The sequence below is a fragment of the Silene latifolia genome, chromosome 8 (assembly GCF_048544455.1).
Source record: "Silene latifolia isolate original U9 population chromosome 8, ASM4854445v1, whole genome shotgun sequence".
Lineage (NCBI taxonomy): Eukaryota > Viridiplantae > Streptophyta > Magnoliopsida > Caryophyllales > Caryophyllaceae > Silene > Silene latifolia.
Genome location: NC_133533.1, coordinates 38,888,835 through 38,908,540, shown reverse-complemented (window position 1 = coordinate 38,908,540; position 19,706 = coordinate 38,888,835). Strand labels below are relative to the sequence as shown.

The following is a 19,706-nucleotide window of genomic DNA, read 5'->3' as shown; positions in this document are numbered from 1 at the left end:
GGGGTGTGTCCTCATCCTCCTCCTCCTCCTCCTCCTCCTCATCTTCCACATCTACAGTCACCACTGCCGGCTCCAAGGGCTCCGTGGCTGGGAGGTGCTCTGGAGCTGGGATCTTCATCCAGCTCATCCCATACACCCTCCATGCCAAGCTACCATCAGCCAAGGTCCTCAACCATTTCAGGTCGAGATAGTACTCACGATCCATGGTAGGCACAGGGGTAACTAGAGGCACGTATGCCGAAGATGCCTCAAAAGAGGTTAGCTTTTCGGCTAACCGAGTGGCAATAGCACCACAGCTCAAGTATCGAGAAGGAGAAGAAGCCATCAAGGCAAGAGCAGCACAAACTATGGAAGGAGCATTAAAGACCACTTTCTTGGCCCGCTCCGGATTGAGGTACGACATCAAAAGCAAGACCTCATGGTTATTCAACTTACTAATATCCTTTCGGTCATAGAGAAGGTTCGAGAGAGAACGGAGAAAGACCCTCAAGGTGATATGCTGAACATCATTAATCAGCATATTGCTCGAGGTGGGAGCTTGCTTCCCAGTCACACAAGGCATTAGGCGGCAAACGCCGCACTCAGCTGGAATGTCGGTAATGGAGCCCTTGGGAGGCTTGGCCAACCCAAGGTGAGAGGCAAACAGGTCCATGGTCAACAGAAAGCTGGTATTCATCAACCTAAACTCAACAGTTTGACCCGCTGGGTCATAGTTAAAGGAACTCATGAATTCTAGGGTAAGGAAAGGGTACGTGTGTTTCCTCAACCGGTACAAACCTGTAAACCCTAAGGTCTCGAATATGTGACGGACATCCGTCTCTATTTCCAACTCCTCCAACACAGCGGTGTCAATGCATTTTGTAGGTCTCATCTTGCGTTTTTGTAAAGCTACAAAACGCTCTCTTTGCTTAAAGTCAACAAAAACCACAGAAGGGTACTCAGAAACTGCGGGTACTACCGGTCCACTAGCCTCCCCCCTCTCAAGTGGATCAACCCTTCCCCGTTTACTCTGACGGGTTCCAAGGTTTAGTCTCGGCATCTGCTTTAGACATATGTTCAAACAATTTATATAAACATGCAAGCATATACTTCATGTAATTTGGGTTCTATATACTTAGTAAGTCTACTAATTCATCAACCAGTTCCACATTTGAAGCACATAAATCATGTCACCAAACTTAGTTGCTCAGCCAGACACACACCAATTTTCCAACCATTCTCAGCATGTGAAGCACATATTTCACGTTGTTACTTTGGGTATGGAAATAAGTATACATGTTCTTTAGCAGTTTATACGATTTCAACACACAAGTTCATATTATTACTGCTCATAAGGCATAGTGGTAAAAGTAATTATCATGATGGCCGCATATGTTCAGCGACTTTGAATACCCTATCATGCTTCCAAGGGTTGTTCTATTACATTGCTAGTTAATGTTACTAGTTCAAGAGAATGAATAATTTATGACAAATCAATATCACCCTTCACTATTATGTAAGACAACTCAATTAAAATTTTCAGACGGTCTTTACAGCTGTGAAAATTGTGGCATGTATTCATCAATCATTGTTTCTATTATCATATTGAAGTTCAATTCATGCTTATATTGTCAATTACAACATCAATTTTCTCATTCTAAGTCACGAATTTCTCATAAGACACCTTTAAGACGGAGTTTTAAGGCAACTTTCTAAGGGTAAAATCATCAAAATCTATCCTCCAACATGATATAAACCATAATTAAGGCTCAATTTCACTATCTAATCATTATAAAACAACCAAAAATCGATTTCAATTTGGGAACCCTAGAAATTTCGGGTTCAACTATTGCAATTTCTAATCTAATTTACAGCATATAATCACCAACAACCATAGAGAAGGGGCATGTGAATCATATTTCAACTATCTAAGGCAACTATTACTCATGTGAATCGAAAATTTCAGATTATCTCATCATTCTAACACATTCAAAGTAACATATCACATAAATTAAGAAGGATAACATACCTTGATTGATTAGTAAGATAAAGAAACGAATTAAACAAGAAAATCAACCCCAAGAATCACTACTAACCCAAAAGAAAGAGAAGCTTTGAGAGAGATGAAGGGATTTGAGAGTGATGTAGGGTGGTTGTGTCGAAATACGGAGGAATAAGAAGAAGAAATAGAAAGGTGAAGGGTTTTAAGAAAACCCGTAGGAATGTTGCACAGTAACCTACTCGATCGAGTGCCTGGGGTACTCGATCGAGTACCACCCTACTCGATCGAGTAGGAGCTGAATCATCGAGTAACTGCGGGAATTTTCCCACATTCCGATATCCTGGCTTCCTAATGGATCGAGTGAGGTCTACTCGGTCAAGTAAGCACTCGCACTCGGTCAAGTATAGTTAAGTACTCGATCATAAGTACGAAGTAAGTCGAGAATACCTGCAAAACAACACCACGTGTCGAGTCCAACTAAGTTCGGAATTCGACACTAATTATCGCATTCAATCATGTTTTATAACCATTGTCACACAAACTACAACTCTTCAACAACTAAGAGACATTTCACGTTATGTTATACAAATCACTCAACTCGGTCTACCTGTCACCGAGTTATGTACAAACCTAGCCGTGCTATTTTATTACATTTACTTACTTACTTTACATGCTATTACTAAACTCGTGTTCACATCAAATTGAAACGTATAATTAACATTAATTCCCCATATTTACCTTTCACATAATTATATACTTTGCAATTCACTTAATCAATTATGTCGTACATGTTATTCTAAGCAATCTATTTTGCATAATTCAAATATTTCGCAGCGGAAAATATCAACTAGCTAATAAAGCATATACACATTACCATATACCGTGATTCGAATTATTACTCATCCATACTATAATTATCACCATAGTCATCTCGGTAGGATCTACAAGCTCACTTACAACTTCCGTCATCATTAATTTTTATGACAAACACCTACATGTTCGCTATTCATATTACACGTTCAAATTCACACTTTCACGCATCTCCATGACGTATAGTCTCGTCACATAACTCCTAGCTATCCTATAAGTTCACTAATCATCCGACGAGCTTCAATAATCTCGTCAACGATTACCATAATCGGCCCAAGCACTACCATCACACCTCTATTAATTCTAACAAAACTTAACCGGAGGTAGCTCCGGCACAATTAACATACATAGCACATATAGACACACGGACTCCACATTCCCATCCCATGTGGCTGGCTTAAGTATCATGGGGCCAAGATTTTGAAATGAGGGCGCCTACTCACCCAAAATCTAGCATCAGCCGGGGCTCCCATCTTACATACACCAGGTTCATTTTATTAGACTCTCTACGTTCATTATGTTTATTTGTTACAGGTTCCAAAATCGTCGCTCTGATACCACTTTGTAACACCCCGATATTCAGAGGAGCCTTAACTAGGCCTTCCTTAGCATATAAGGGCGTTACCATCTCGGTTGCCCGAGGAAAGTAATTATCAAACGTCAACAAAAGAACCATTAAGTTATATTACAAGTGATTCAAACCAAAATACAATACAAGGTACAACTCAAGACTACTCGCTATGACCATCGTATGTCGTGAAGACTCATCCCTGCCCGGACTCCAGCTATCATCAACACAAACACCTGCTAAGACCGACTGCTCACCATAAGGGATCACGGCAGACACACAACAAACAAACAACCACACAAGGTCAGTACTGAGACAAGATAAGGCAACGGCAACTACAACAACAACACAAACAACGACATCAGACTCAACCACAATCATAACAATCCAACCAAATCTATCTGTAACACCCCCATTTATTTAAGGGCCTGAACTAGGACTCCTCAGATAAATGACGGTGTTACCATCTCGGTTTCCCGAGGTAGTGAATAACAAATTAAACTCCAAGGCAATTTATATAATATTTTAACTTAATTATTACAAAATTCTCCTTTTAAATTAAATTACAAAAGCTGACGTAAATGAAAGTGAAGTCTTCTAGATGATGATCTAGCTACTAGGTCGTCTGATCCAGTGTCTCACGCCCATCAAGCTCCCGTCCTATCTCTTAAACCTGTCAAGTCTGCTCCCCATAAAACGGTTCATCACAGGTGTTCACGAATACACAGGGTCAACCACGAGGTTGAGTAGGGAAAACAAGAAAATTGATAAATATGATATGCATGATACTCCGTCACCTCCATCTCCATCTCAACTCATCACACACAACCCCAAGCACGCCCACCATACCGATCCCGGTAGACTATGTATATCGACCGTAGTCGTAGTCGATCCGCCCGCTCGCGACGGAGGACACGGGCAAGTCTGCAGAACCACTGGGCCTTATCACAACATCACATCATATCTCATCATCGTCACCACCACACCATCCTCCAACTCCAATGCATATGCAATGCTCAACAGTAATCAATGCAACATGATATGTATATCAATGAATGAAATCATGCCAGCTATCAAAATAATGAAATAACATAATCAACACGAACAGTTCAGTCGACCACACTCCAGTGTATGAATTATAACATAAATTACAACCACGCACAAGTCATCGATCACAGCTCGGTCACATGTAACACAACAACCCAACACAATTTAACAACACCGGTAAGTCAAGTGTATTTCCCTACCTCAGATCTGCAGTCAAATAGTCGGGTGCTCAGTGATAATCCACAATAATTCGCCCTCTGAAAGATAATGAAATGATAACCAATTACTTAACTATTCCCGTTCCCAAAATAGAAATTACTAAAAATAGAAACTTTCCCGATATAGAAACTTTTCTCTTTTAACAAACCCGACTAAAAATCCATTTCTAATTATATAAACGACTCGGGGATTAAATTAAATAACTAATATGATAAATAAAGGATTAAACGAATTATACGATTAGGAAACCCGAATCAAACTTTAACAACTCAAACAACCCGTCTTTAATTATTTACTTAACTCGGAATTAAGTTAATTAATTAAGAGTACGGTCAAATAACGAATTATAACGATTTCCCGAATTAAATGATTTAAGAAAACCCGAAACAAACATAAAAACCACTCGAAAAACCCGACTCTTACACTCACACCATCACTCTCGCCCACACCCTTCCCGTGCCGCCTGAACCACCGCGACAACCACCAGGCGTGGTCCCCACTTCGACCCAGCCACCAACAACCCAGCCCCACTAGGTCGACTGCCGCCGGCGAGCCCAACCGTGGCCGCCATTTGGCCTGGTTCACCACCACGGCTCACCAAACACCTCCTGTTTTCCTTTTACCACCACCGCAACCAACAACCCTACCCCTGCCAAACCACCACGCCCTTGCTCGCCGTCAGCCCACGAACACGGACAACCTAGCACCACCTTGTCGACCTCCCCTAGTCGACGGTGGCACCACCCCAAGGCTACCCATCCGAACCCGCCCAAAACCCGTGTATAAAACCCGTTCTTCGCACCCCCTGTCGCTGCCACCTCTCACCGCCACTAGCACCACCTAAAACCACCATAACCACCACCATTTCACTCGTCCCTTACCACTCTACCCATATACCCCGACAACCACCACCAGAAACACCTCTATAGGACACGAAACAACAACCAAAACCCGACATCAAATATGAAAAACAGAGGGAAGGTTGAACTCCTTACCTTCCTGCCGCCATAGCTGCCACCACGGCCACCCAAGGTCGTCGACAATGGTTCCTTGCTCGTCCTTGCTGCACCGTCAACCACCTATGCTCTCTCTCTCTCTCTCGTTTTGCGTGAGGGTGAAGTTTGAGATGAGGAAAGGAGGGAGGCGGCTGGGTTGAGAGGGAGGCGGGTTGAGGGATTAGGGTAGGTAGTCTTTAGGTTTAATTAGGGTTAGGGTTAGGGTTAATGGGCTTTGGGTTAATTGGGCTGAAACTGTATTGGGCCGGCTCAAATGGGTCACTGTTTAATTGTTTAGCTCACCTTTCGAATTCCTTCTAAACCCGTCTTTATTAACTTGCGATAGATTAACTAATTATCGACTCAACTATTTCCCGACATAAATGTGATATAAAATGTATAATAATTAACATAAAATAATATCCGTTTAATTAATTATATTATATAAAAATACGGGGTATTACAGTCTTCCCCCCTTAAAATGAACTTCGTCCCGAAGTTCGCTCCCGTACTCAAACCTCAGAAGGGTACACTATATCGTACATACGGACGTCACGCATTTCTAACACAGTTAACACACACTTTTGACACATCAATTAAACATAACAACCACGAAATGTTACATTCTGCCCTCCTAAAAATAAACTTCGTCCCGAAGTTTAACTCATTTTCACTTAACCCAACTAACTACAACTAATAACTACCTGAGAACACAAATGCATAACAACTAAATAACCATCTGAGAACACCGTCATCTTCCATCTAAATTCCGATCTCGAACTCAAGTAACTCAATAACCATGGTCACACTGGACCGTAAATGTAACTCGGCACAAAGGCCCCACAATTCAATACTAGTGGCCAATCTCCATCTCAATATCAATAGTTTAACTACACTCTCCTTTTACACATCAACCAACCAACAGAAGTAGGAACAAAGCATATAGAACTCATTTGCATAGGTACCCCACAACGAAACATCAACTTGATCAACTACAATCTACAACAAGTGCAATTTAAGCATTGAGATTTTACAATCCTACCCGACTAGAAACATGGTTACGTCCTCGTAACCTCTTTTCAATTTTTATATACCTATACAACAAAATCATTATCAACCACATGTGACAGGAAAGAATGCATGATAAGAGATTGCGCATCAACATTAAGGTCGAAACGAGGTTTTATTAAGGAATCAACTGATTGTCAACAAGTAGCATTTATTACTAGCTCATGCTTAACTTAAAACACAACCTCAAACTAAAAGAACAACAAGAAAGGAACCAAGGTTTACACGGTTTCACAACTAAACAAGTTTGATGATCAATTATAGACTATGAACGAGCGAGAGCAAAATCAACAAAACAATTTAAGAACTTCTCACATTTGTAAACATACCACAGAAATAGATCTACCACTATTATCTATCACAATCACAGGATCTTATTGACACGTCCATTCAACCCTTTATTCACTCATTGGTTTAGGTCACGAATTAGGTCGATGAATTTAAGCAATCACCAACATACCCATAATTCATACTTTAAATTATAAAAAAAATTGTTTGCACGATATCAATTCTGAAACATGTTTCTCAATAAAAGTAACTACATATGATCTATGACAACGACAACATTACTTCTATATCACACCTATGGTTCACATTTTAGCAACCATATCATTCAATTGTGTCCAGCAACTTGGTAGAATTCATTCTCAGTAAAACAAGAGATATTGTATAAATAGTTTAAACATATACATTTGCCATCATATACTTTGTAGAACACTAGCTATGGTAAAAGATTAGCAACTTGGACAACTTCTCTGATTTGCACGACTTAAATAATTAGGCAACTCGTAGGCTCAATTAGATGCGACTATAACGACTAGTATTAAAACCAATGCATATCATGTGAATCATCAAAGGGTTATCCTATTATAATTGTCAACGTAGTTATCATAACAATCTTTATTTTAATATAATTGATAGTAACGACTCGAGAATATAAATATGCCAATTGTCGTGTTATATCAAACAGTTTCCTTTATATCACACCCATACAATTGCAAGAATCACTTTAGCATTTTCGACATTGTAATAACGAACATATTCAATAAGAAATAACAACACATTTATTATCATGTTATAGGTTTAAGTTCAATGAAATAATTTATTGCAATGAAAGTACCAAGTATAACTAGAGGCACACAAATTCGCGTAGAAGACATTGGAACTCAGATGACACCCTACACGTGTGAACATTTAGACACAATTATTATAATTATTCATGCGTGTATATTAGAACGATCAATTAACTTTTAACGCCATCAACTTACCAAGATTTGACAATATAGTTTTATATTTATATATATACCCGACCACTATGCAAATAAGATGCACACCCAGAGACATGACACCATGCTAAATGTATACAAAGTATGCAAACAACTGGACTCGTATAAACATTTCACCCTCGATTAAGAATCAAATTAAGCTATCCAATTTAATTCATGCTATCATGCCAACAATGTTATCAACTAAGTTTTAAATTTTATCACTTGTTAAGGTATATAAGTACTGAACATGCGTGCTACTACCATCATATAAAACATTATAATTCCACATTACTAAGGCTCATGAATTAAGCAATCAACTGTATGAAAACTTAATATAGAACGCACATTTTACAGGTCATGATTCACGTTGTAGCTTTCAAAATTCACGAATAAACAGCCGTTCAACGAAAACTCGAGTTACATTACTTTTCATAACATACAGAGAGTTAATAGTTCGTGATAAAAAGAATGAGGTCGAAAGTTCAAGAATTCAAATTTTAAAGAATTTTACAACTCAGTTGGTCCAAACAAGTATGAGACAGCAATTGGTCCGAAACATGGGTCAGTTTGCAAGGCTTACCATTTAATATAGAGACATCAAGATTTTGCGTGGCTTATCAATTTGAAAACGTGTGCGAAACCTCTAGTCAATGGAGTTGGAATTATGCAAAAATCATTTACACAAATTAAATGAGGATTTTTACAAAAACGTTGGTCAAAACATCACTGCACAGGAACTTCCCGACCACAGCCCACTAAAACATTTATTACTCTTAATCCGTATACCCTATAAGCATGAAACCAACGCCAAAAGAACACTAACTCACGAGGCTATTTCTCATAAAATTTTCATCCGTAGAAAATTAACAGGAAGGAAATGACAGCAAGATCAATTACAGAGTAAAATCACACAAAACGGATTTCAACACTAAATCATTCATTTTCCATGTTCCAAGCTCTTACAACCATACTATCGATACTAACTCATCCTAACTTAAATCTCACGCTTTTGTATTTATATAAACATCTATCCCATAGAAGTCCCTTCGCCTCCCGACCTACCCCTTACATCTAATCACGATTGCTACGACTAGAAACAAGCAATTCAATGGTGTCTCTCATTACTATCACGATACTATACTAGCATGGCTTTGGGATCACATAACCACATATCACCAGACATAATAGCACCATCAACACGTCATTCACATTCATCCAGATAAATATCATAAATTCGCAATAGGTCTCAAGGTATACATTAACTCGCTTATATCCAAGGTTTTCCTTCTAACTACCCCATTCACTCGTTTTCTCTTGGGTTGCCTGGTTCAAAACTGAGAGGGCAAAAGAGCACGCATTAAGGGCGCCTTCTTAACCGCACTGTGAGCTCCTAGCAGTTTGTTCCCAGGGGTTCATTTTATTTAGACACATCCTACGTTCATTAGGTTCATTGGTTTAGGCCTGAGGATCGTTCGCTGACGATACCACTTTGTAACACCCCCATTTATTTAAGGGCCTGAACTAGGACTCCTCAGATAAATGACGGTGTTACCATCTCGGTTTCCCGAGGTAGTGAATAACAAATTAAACTCCAAGGCAATTTATATAATATTTTAACTTAATTATTACAAAATTCTCCTTTTAAATTAAATTACAAAAGCTGACGTAAATGAAAGTGAAGTCTTCTAGATGATGATCTAGCTACTAGGTAAATCTCGATCCAGTGTCTCACGCCCATCAAGCTCCCGTCCTATCTCTTAAACCTGTCAAGTCTGCTCCCCATAAAACGGTTCATCACAGGTGTTCACGAATACACAGGGTCAACCACGAGGTTGAGTAGGGAAAACAAGAAAACAGTAAATATGATATGCATGATACTCCGTCACCTCCATCTCCATCTCAACTCATCACACACAACCCAAGACGCCCACCATACCGATCCCCGGTAGACTATGTATATCGACCGTAGTCGATCTGCCCGCTTCGCGCGGAGGACACCAGGGCAAGTCTGCAGAACCAGCACTGGGCCTTATCACAACATCACATCATATCTCATCATCGTCACCACCACACCATCCTCCAACTCCAATGCATATGCAATGCTCAATGATAATCAATGCAACATGATATGTATATCAATGAATGAAATCATGCCAGCTATCAAAATAATGAAATAACATAATCAACACGAACAGTTGATCGACCACACTCCGAGTGTATGAATTATAACATAAATTACAACCACGCACAAGTCATCGATCACAGCTCGGTCACATGTAACACAACAACCCAACACAATTTAACAACACCGGTAAGTCAAGTGTATTTCCCTACCTCGGATCTGCAGTCAAATAGTCGGGTGCTCAGTAATAATCCACAATAATTCGCCCTCTGAAAGATAATGAAATGATAACCAATTACTTAACTATTCCCGTTCCCAAAATAGAAATTACTAAAAATAGAAACTTTCCCGATATAGAAACTTTTCTCTTTTAACAAACCCGACTAAAAATCCATTTCTAATTATATAAACGACTAAAGGGGGATTAAATTAAATAACTAATATGATAAATAAAGGATTAACGAATTATACGATTAGGAAACCCGAATCAAACTTTAACAACTCAAACAACCCGTCTTTAATTATTTACTTAACTCGGAATTAAGTTAATTAATTAAGAGTACGGTCAAATAACGAATTATAACGATTTCCCGAATTAAATGATTTAAGAAAACCCGAAACAAACATAAAAACCACTCGAAAAACCCGACTCTTACACTCACACCATCACTCTCGCCCACACCCTTCCCGTGCCGCCTGAACCACCGCGACAACCACCAGGCGTGGTCCCCACTTCGACCCAGCCACCAACAACCCAGCCCCACTAGGTCGATCGCCGCCGGCGAGCCCAACCGTGGCCGCCATTTGGCACAGTTCACCACCACGGCTCACCAAACACCTCCGTTTTCCTTTACCACCACCGCAACCAACAACCCTACCCCGCCAAACCACCACGCCCTTGCTCGCCGTCAGCCCACGAACACAGACAACCTAGCACCACCTTGTCGACCTCCCCCTAGTCGACGGTGGCACCACCCCAAGGCTACCCATCTGAACCCGCCTGAAACCCGTGTATAAAACCCGTTGCTGCACCCCCTGTCGCTGCCACCTCTCACCGCCACTAGCACCACCTAAAACCACCATAACCACCACCATTTCACTCGTCCCTTACCACTCTACCCATATACCCCGACAACCACCACAGAAACACCTCTATAGGACACGAAACAACAACCAAAACCCGACATCAAATATGAAAACAGAGGAAGGTTGAACTCCTTACCTTCCCCGCCGCCATAGTCGCCACCACGGCCACCCAAGGTCGTCGACAATGGTTCCTTGCTCGTCCTTGTTGCACCGTCAACCACCTATGCTCTCTCTCTCTCTCTCTCGTTTTGCGTGAGGGTGAAGTTTGAGATGAGGAAAGGAGGGAGGCGGCTGGGTTGAGAGGGAGGCGGGTTGAGGGATTAGGGTAGGTAGTCTTTAGGTTTAATTAGGGTTAGGGTTAGGGTTAATGGGCTTTGGGTTAATTGGTTTGAAACCGTATTGGGCCGGCTCAAATGGGTCCTTTGTTTAATTGTTTAGCTCACCTTTCGAATTCCTTCTAAACCCGTCTTTATTAACTTGCGATAGATTAACTAATTATCGACTCAACTATTTCCCGACATAAATGTGATATAAAATGTATAATAATTAACATAAAATAATATCCGTTTAATTAATTATATTATATAAAAATACGGGGTATTACACTATCACTGACTGTCCACTGGACCAGTCCTGCCAGTGGGGGACCGCAGCCATTCCCACCTAAGCCCCGCTCATCATACGAGCGATAACCCTGCTCATTAATGTGCACATCCCCTTCCGTGGCGGGTTCCACGAAGGGCGAAACTAGGGCGTGAAGCCACTCCCGCAAGTGACTCCACTCAGCCGAGGACGCGCCTCGAGAGCCATCAACAACGATCACAATCACAACCATAACACAATTCAATTACTATGTCAAGCAACCACAATACTATCACAACGACCGACACACTAGACGATCTACAGCAACTGAGTAGGCGAACCTACCTTTAAGCAACCGCAACCAATCCACGCTGACAGATAACATATCCAGCGACCAAGCAAGGCCTATAACCACCATACAAATATCTATTACTACAAGCAAACCCTAACCATAGAGACAAAGGCACGGATGATGATTATGACATACCTATTAGGGAGAGACAAGGCAAAAGACCGCTACCCGACTCAAGAGACGCTCTCCTAAGGCATAAGGATCTTCAAGAGGCATCCATGGAGGTTTTGAGGTGAAAGGGAAAGGAAAGGGGCGACTGAAGGATAGGAGGAAAGTGGCGGAAGTGATATGCGGATTTAACAAAACGCGATATATAACCCTCGCTGGAAACTGGGCACTCGATCGAGTACCCAACATACTCGATCGAGTAACCCCCTACTCGATCGAGTAACCTAACTACTCGATCGAGTAGCCTCTACTCTATCGAGTACCACTCTTTCAACTCAACTCCAGATGACCTCGGCACCTAACTCTAAGGCTATTCTCATTCCCAAGGTCAGTCAACGATGGTCAAAGGGTCCCTAAAAGGACGGGTATTACAGCCTTAACATTATTTTCTATACCAATATTGTTTAAAGAAGCTTGATTAATGAACTTAGTCGGTTTCATACCTTTGTTGCGTAAGATGACCCAATTGTCCCATTGTTTTTTACAATTAAAGATCACTCCGGGAAATTGCGGATCTTACCATTCCTGTACCTCTTCCATTTGAACATCCTCCGCAACCCGGGAGGATTCTGCATCACCTCTTCTCCTCTTTGAAGCACCTTGGGTAGGAGGTCTTCTTGGTGTCATTTTTCTGAAATTTTAAGACAAAAATTCATCTTAAGGCAAACCAAAATCCATCCAAATAGACATAATAGAACAAAATAGAGAACTAATTCATCCTATAAACATTAATAGAGCATAATACAATCAATTTCTAGTACAAATAAGCACAAAATCAATTTTCCCCAATTTGAGTTAGGGTTTGACAAACTTGATTGAACTGATTAAAATGGATGAAATCAAAGAGAAAAGAGAGGAATACTTACTTGATGATGATAAATGATGAATGATTCTTGCAAAATGATGAAGGAAGTAGTGTTTTGTAGTGATTTAAGATGAAGAAAAGTGAAGAAAAATGATAGAAAGGGGAAGGAGATTACCGTCGGGTGCTGGGAAAATGATAGAGTAAATTTTGCTCTTACTCGTATACAAAATAAAGCCAAGAAAACACGAATCCACGTCCCCGATCGGGGCTGGCAACCCCGATCGGGATTGACCGGTCCTATGCTGACTTTTTTGCTTCCTCCGTATTTGATATATCTCGTCCCAATTTTGAAACTTACGTCCCCGAACATGGTTTTTGCATGGGAAAGCGCGATTTTTCTCTTTTAAGCCTCATTTTCTTCATTTTTCACCTATAAATCACAAAACAAAATATCGTCAAGTCTAGTAATTTATTTTTAATTCTACGAAAAATAGTAAATTGCGGAAAATTAAAAACAAAAATAAATAAAAGCAAATAAAAAGACTTGGGTTGCCTCCCAAGAAGCGCTGGTTTAACGTCCTGCACGATGTAAGAAGTTATTTGATCAAGTTTCATCATTGAGCTCGCCACCATCCGAGCTTCCTTTCATAGCTCCCTTTGCAAGTGCTTTCTTATTAGCGTAAGTTAATCACTCGAGTATTTAACGGTACTCACTTGAGTTACAACTAGGGTTAGTTGTACGAGTTTGGTTAGTAAATTTGTAATCCGTAGAAAGGTACTAAATTTATTAATCGAGAATAGTGGACGTAGGTTTCAATTTGTGAAACTGAACCACTTCAAAAATCCGTGTCTCTCTCTCTCTCTCTTTCGTTTATTTGCCTTGTTCTAATTCGTTAATTAGTTAAAGTTTAATCAATAAAATTTAAATAATTAATTATACAATTACAATCGAAAAAGTAGGTTAAAGTTTTTAATCCTCAATTCCCCCCTCTTGAGTATTTCAGATCGATAGACTCTTCACACTTACATATATCATGAATACACATATAAGTATAACTAGCCATGCCAGATCACCCAAATTATCACTTTTGAATATCATCCTATTAGGTTACCGTACCCAACATATACTACGGAACATTCAGATAACAGCTTTATAACTATCACATTATACCACCATGCGTGAGGTCAAAACCTCAAATAAACACTTACACAAATCATAGACCCATAATCAAATCTAACTAACCAATCCTGATCACGTAAGTTACCACCTGATAACGGTTACCTCTCGTCCGAGCTTAACTCGTATGCCCCTCATAACACATTATCCCATTCACGTAACCATCACCTCTTGACAAATGTAACCATGCCATTAATACTGAACTACTAGCAACCCCCTCCTATAACCACATCCTATACTCTCTCACAACCATACATATCAATCCGGCTGTAACACCCTAACTATCCGGCCAAGATAATTGGAGCGTTACCATCTCGGTTTCCCGAGGTAGTGAAATCGGAATTACAATCAAGGAACTTTAATAAATAAATAACAAGTTTAGTTATTACAAACGTAAACTAATGAATAAATGAAATACAACTCGTCTATGACTATGTCATCTATACCTAGTGACTATGTACTCGACTCCAAAGTCTGTAGCGCGGCCCGAATCCCGATCACGTCAACAAGCAAACCTATACTTAACTTACTCCCCATATGATCGGAAATATCATATGGATCGACACAGGCCACCCCGGAAATAGGTGATATTTACACAGAAAGACAAACGTCAGTTCAATAAATATAAAGTGTGACACGACACGAGTGTGTGAATATGCAACAAGACTATAATATGACTGACATGCTATAAAACAACCACCACCACGGTACCGGGACACGCCCAGACATAACGACAACCACAATGGTACCGGGACATGCCCAGACATACCAACAACCAGAAACAGGTACCTGGACACCCCCAGACGTACCGGGTCCGGAAGCCAACCGGATCCCCTGCCAGACGTCGTGTCTCAACCACACGAGTCCCTCCGTAACTCAAGCCATTAATGTGCACGTTCAGCACATCCCTCTTGGAGTGGGAAGCTCCAAGAGGCGACTCAAGCGTAAGGCGGTCTCTCAACCACCTTACGTCTCCATAACAAAAATTAATCCACCATGTCGTCACCAACCTCCAATACACAAGATAATTATAACAAATGCAAGACGACACTTTATATGCCAAATACCGACTCATCACATCGTCTTAACCATCATTACATTGTGATGCACAATAACCATCATGCTTATCCTCTTTATGACATGATTAGTGACTAAACATATTATAATGAAATTACTCTAATTATATGAGATTAGTTACAACATTAACCACAAAACATGTAACAACCACAATATTGAAACCGAGTAGGATTAACCTACCTCTTAGCATAATCCATAAGCTAGTCGAAATCTCCAAGTATCCATCTCATAAAACCGCCTCATCCTACATAAATCACATATTGACTATCATAAATCACTCTATACTATAATACAACACAAAACCCCTTATTATTACCCACTAATTACCCATATATTAACAATAATTGCTAATTAACCAACCCAATTAAAAAACCTCAAAATTTAGGGTTTATAAGACTACAAAACGGTAGATCTTAACTTACAAATCATGAAGAAGGAAGGAGGAAGGTGAGCAATCCACTAAACCAAGCTTGAATCCCCTAATATGTTGTTTGTGAGGGTTTTAGAGAGAAGGGAGAGAGTTTGGAGAGATAAAGAAGAAGATAGAAATGATTTTAGGGTTAGGGAAGAAAAGGTTTAATCCCGTGTTCTGAACAGCGTCACTCGATCGAGTGGCGAGTCCACTTGGTCGAGTGTCACTCACTCGGTCGGGTGCCGGTCCACTCGGTCGAGTTAACCTCACTTGGTCGAGTGCGACGCAGTTCTCAGCAATGACGAGTTTTCGTAAAACAGTCATATCTCACTCGTTTCATGGTCATTTTGGGCGTGTGACCTACCGTTGGAATATTAAGAGAACAAGCTATCACCTCCAATTGGAATCACATCAATATCATGTCTAGATCTCACGTGATGACGGTTTTAAGACGACCCTTCTATAGACGGACATTATAACAACTCCACTAAGTCTAGTATTGGTTATACTCAGTCCACTCGGTCGAGTAAACGGTTTAGAAACTACGAGGTATTACAATCTTCCCTCCTTAAAAAAACTCCATCCTCGAATTTCACCTCACTCTCTCCTTTCCTTAGGTCTCCTCAAGTTTCATCACCGATTCTCATGCACTCTTTCGTACCTCACATGTCTATCAACTGTATACGTTCTTTTATAAACATCGCACTCGTCTCAAGGTTCTTTGTTCAAATCTCATTACTTTCTCACATTCCGTACTTCTCTTTCCTTAACTTCCGAATTATTACATCCACTCCCCCTAAAACAGAACTTTGACCCGAAGTTCAACTATCAAACCTCATAACGTGATATCATACGCTCATTACTAAATTCCACAAATAACTATGTTTCAGGTTCAACACTCACTCTTACCTATTTCAATTCCATTATCAAATCTCATATCGTCTTATGTCATTGCTATAATCTCACTCTAGAAGCCTCTCTAGAAGTCTCTCTACGAATACCTCTACGAGCCTCCCAAAGGTCAAGCGCCAGGTCTAATCCACGGTTCGGAACTCTAATCTAATAGATAACTTCTAACTCATATTGGTTATATGAATACGTATTTATCACGGGGTATTACTCAATTATTATTACGTATCTATGTCACTGATATACGATTTATTTACACCTTATTTCCCTCTTTCTTTTATGCATTCCGGCTCATATCGAGTCGGTTTCGTGTGCCTTTCCTTGCATTTTGTGCCCGATCCCCGTACTTGTTATTTTGTGTATCCTTTTGTAGGAACCGAGTCGAGTATAGAGGAATTGGGGCAAGATAGGCATTCTAATGCCTTTACATGAAGAAAGGGGAGATGAAGGAGCTGAGGATAATCCTCTGCCGGCAGGCCGGCAACCGGCCCACCGGTAGGGGATGTTGCTATGAGGAGAAAAAGGAGGAAACCAGCTGAGAAGATGTTCTCTGCCCAAGCGGTTTGACCTGCCCACCGGCAGGGAACACAAGTCCAACACTTAGGAAATTTTTGAAGAAGTTTTTGGCCAAAAGTTTGAGGAACGCGCTGCCGGCCCAGGCAACCGGCAGTGGGTACCTGGCATGAAGAAATGGAAGGAAATCTCAAGAAGAAGAATTCTCTGCCGGCAGCCGGCCCACCGGCAGGGAATTACGCAACCTCTATTTTCCTCAGTTTTTGAAGAACGCGTTGCCGGCACAGGAGGCGCGTAAACGCCCGCCGCACAGAACACGCAACACGCAAAATGGGCTTTTTCTCTTTTCCTCCCTTAATCCAATGATAGCCTATAAATACCCCCTCCTTAAACCCTTTGTGAACAGAACCCTAGATCTGAAAAACATTCCATATTTATTGTAATCCTTCCTTAATCAAGTTCTAATCTTTCAATAATTATTATTAATATTTAGTAAGAATTAGTAAGTTCAAGTAATTGTCAATTGTTTACACTTGTTTGTTGAAGATTGTATTGGGAATTTTGAAGGGTTTTCCTTCTTATTATTCAATCAAGCAATCATCTTTCCTTGTGTTGGTATATTTCCTCTCTTATTCACTTGTTAATCATTTGTTTACATTTCTCTTGTCTTTCATAATTGTTATAATAATCATCATGTCTTCTCTTTATGTTATTTGTTCTTCTTCTCTTATTAGCATGATTATCCCCAATATGAGTGAGTAGTTACCCCTCTATGGTTTAGGGGGAGCCTAAATAGGATTAATTGGCATGATTAGTTGATAAGTTTTAAGTCTTTGGTGTAGGATTTTGTCTTTCATAGCATGCACACAAGGTGTTTGACGAATTGTTTGAGTGAAAGCTTGTATCTTTTTGTCTTAATCGCTTAATTCCTCTTTTGAATGAAAATTTGTTGGTGGTCTTGTTGTTTGTTTTGAATTAGTTGTTGCTCAACGAAAGTTGGTGACCGCCTCTAGGACAAACCCTCACCTTAGACTATTTTATCGACTTTGTTGCCCCTTAGTTCCTTTAGGTGACCCCGAAAACCCTAGTCCCTTAATCATCGTATTCATCTTCATTAAATCGTTTATTTAGTTGCTTTAGTAGTTAAAACCAAAACCCCTTCTTTTATTATTGATTAAACTTGACTCTAAGTTGAACCTAGTAGCAACCCCCGCCATCTTTGTGTTCGACACCCGACTAAATACTACATTTAATTGGGTTTTACAAATAGTTTTGATAGAGGGAAACCGCGACAATCTCTTACTTATCAAATGGCGCCGTTGCCGGGGATGGTGTTAGGTTATGCTTAGTTTTATTTAGAGTCTTTGCTTTAGTCTTATCTCAATTGTTAGTTTGCTTTAGTAGTTGAGTGTTGTTTGTAGAGTGTGTGTGATTTTTGCCTTTCCCTAGTGTGTAAAAACACTAGGAGACTTACGATTTGTCAAGTGTATGCCTAGAAGGAATCACCAAGCTCTTCTATTCAACTCCGACCCCGAAAGGCTTTTTAGAACCTTGAGGACTAGGACTCTTGAAAGAGTAAGGAATAATTCCACACAAGCAAACATTGACCAACCAAACTCACACATCCCACAAAATTTTGATACAACAACTACGATTCAACCAAATATCACAATTGAGACTTTAGTAGAGAACCCCTTTCATAACTTCCCTAATTATAATAGCCCACCTCAAACACCACCACATCAAGAACCAAACCCACCACCACAAATGACTCTTAGAGATCATAACCGGCCTAACCATAATGATTCATGTAACCCCATCAATTTTGGCACCTTGGCCCCAAACAACTTTGAAATGCATCCCGCCCAAGTCGGGTTAATCGAGAAGGACTTGTTCGGGGGGCATATTGAAGAGGATGCCCATGCTCATCTCCGGAAATTTAAGAGGAAAGTTTCAATGATGAAGAAGAATGGGGTGTCCGAAGACACCTTGAGAATGATGTTGTTTCCGTTCTCATTGACGGGCAAAGCGGACCGATGGTTGAACATTCACCCACCGGATACTTTCACTACTTGGGATGCTTTGGCTAAAGCATTCATGGCCAAGTATTACCCTTCCTCAAAGACCGCGATGCTTCGTAATGAGATTCATACGTTTCAACAAGAGGATGGAGAATCTTTGGGTGAAGCTTGGGACCGTTATCAAGACTTGATAGCAAGTTGCCCCCACCATGGAATACCGGAATGGTACATCACTCAAACATTCTTCCAAACTTTACTACCAAGAACTAAGGAGATGGTAAATGCCTCCGCGGGGGGAGGTTTTGACCACTTGAGTGATGAAGAGGGCACGACATTGATCAAGAAAATGGTGGATTCGGAGGCAAACTATGGTTCTAGAGGGAACATGCTACGAAGGAATGGGAAATTTCCTAAGGAAAATGCCTCCAACTCCGAGACAAATGCCAAGCTTGACTTGCTCACAAAA

The 19,706-nt window shown here is 40.4% G+C and overlaps 1 non-coding gene across 1 annotated transcript; it reads right to left on the bottom strand.

Moving 5' to 3' along the window:
- Nucleotides 1-19,349: 19,349 nt before the first annotated feature.
- Nucleotides 19,350-19,456, bottom strand: LOC141597825 (small nucleolar RNA R71). Its single transcript, XR_012523039.1, has one exon. It is a non-coding gene; the product is annotated as a small nucleolar RNA R71 (small nucleolar RNA).
- Nucleotides 19,457-19,706: the final 250 nt, after the last annotated feature.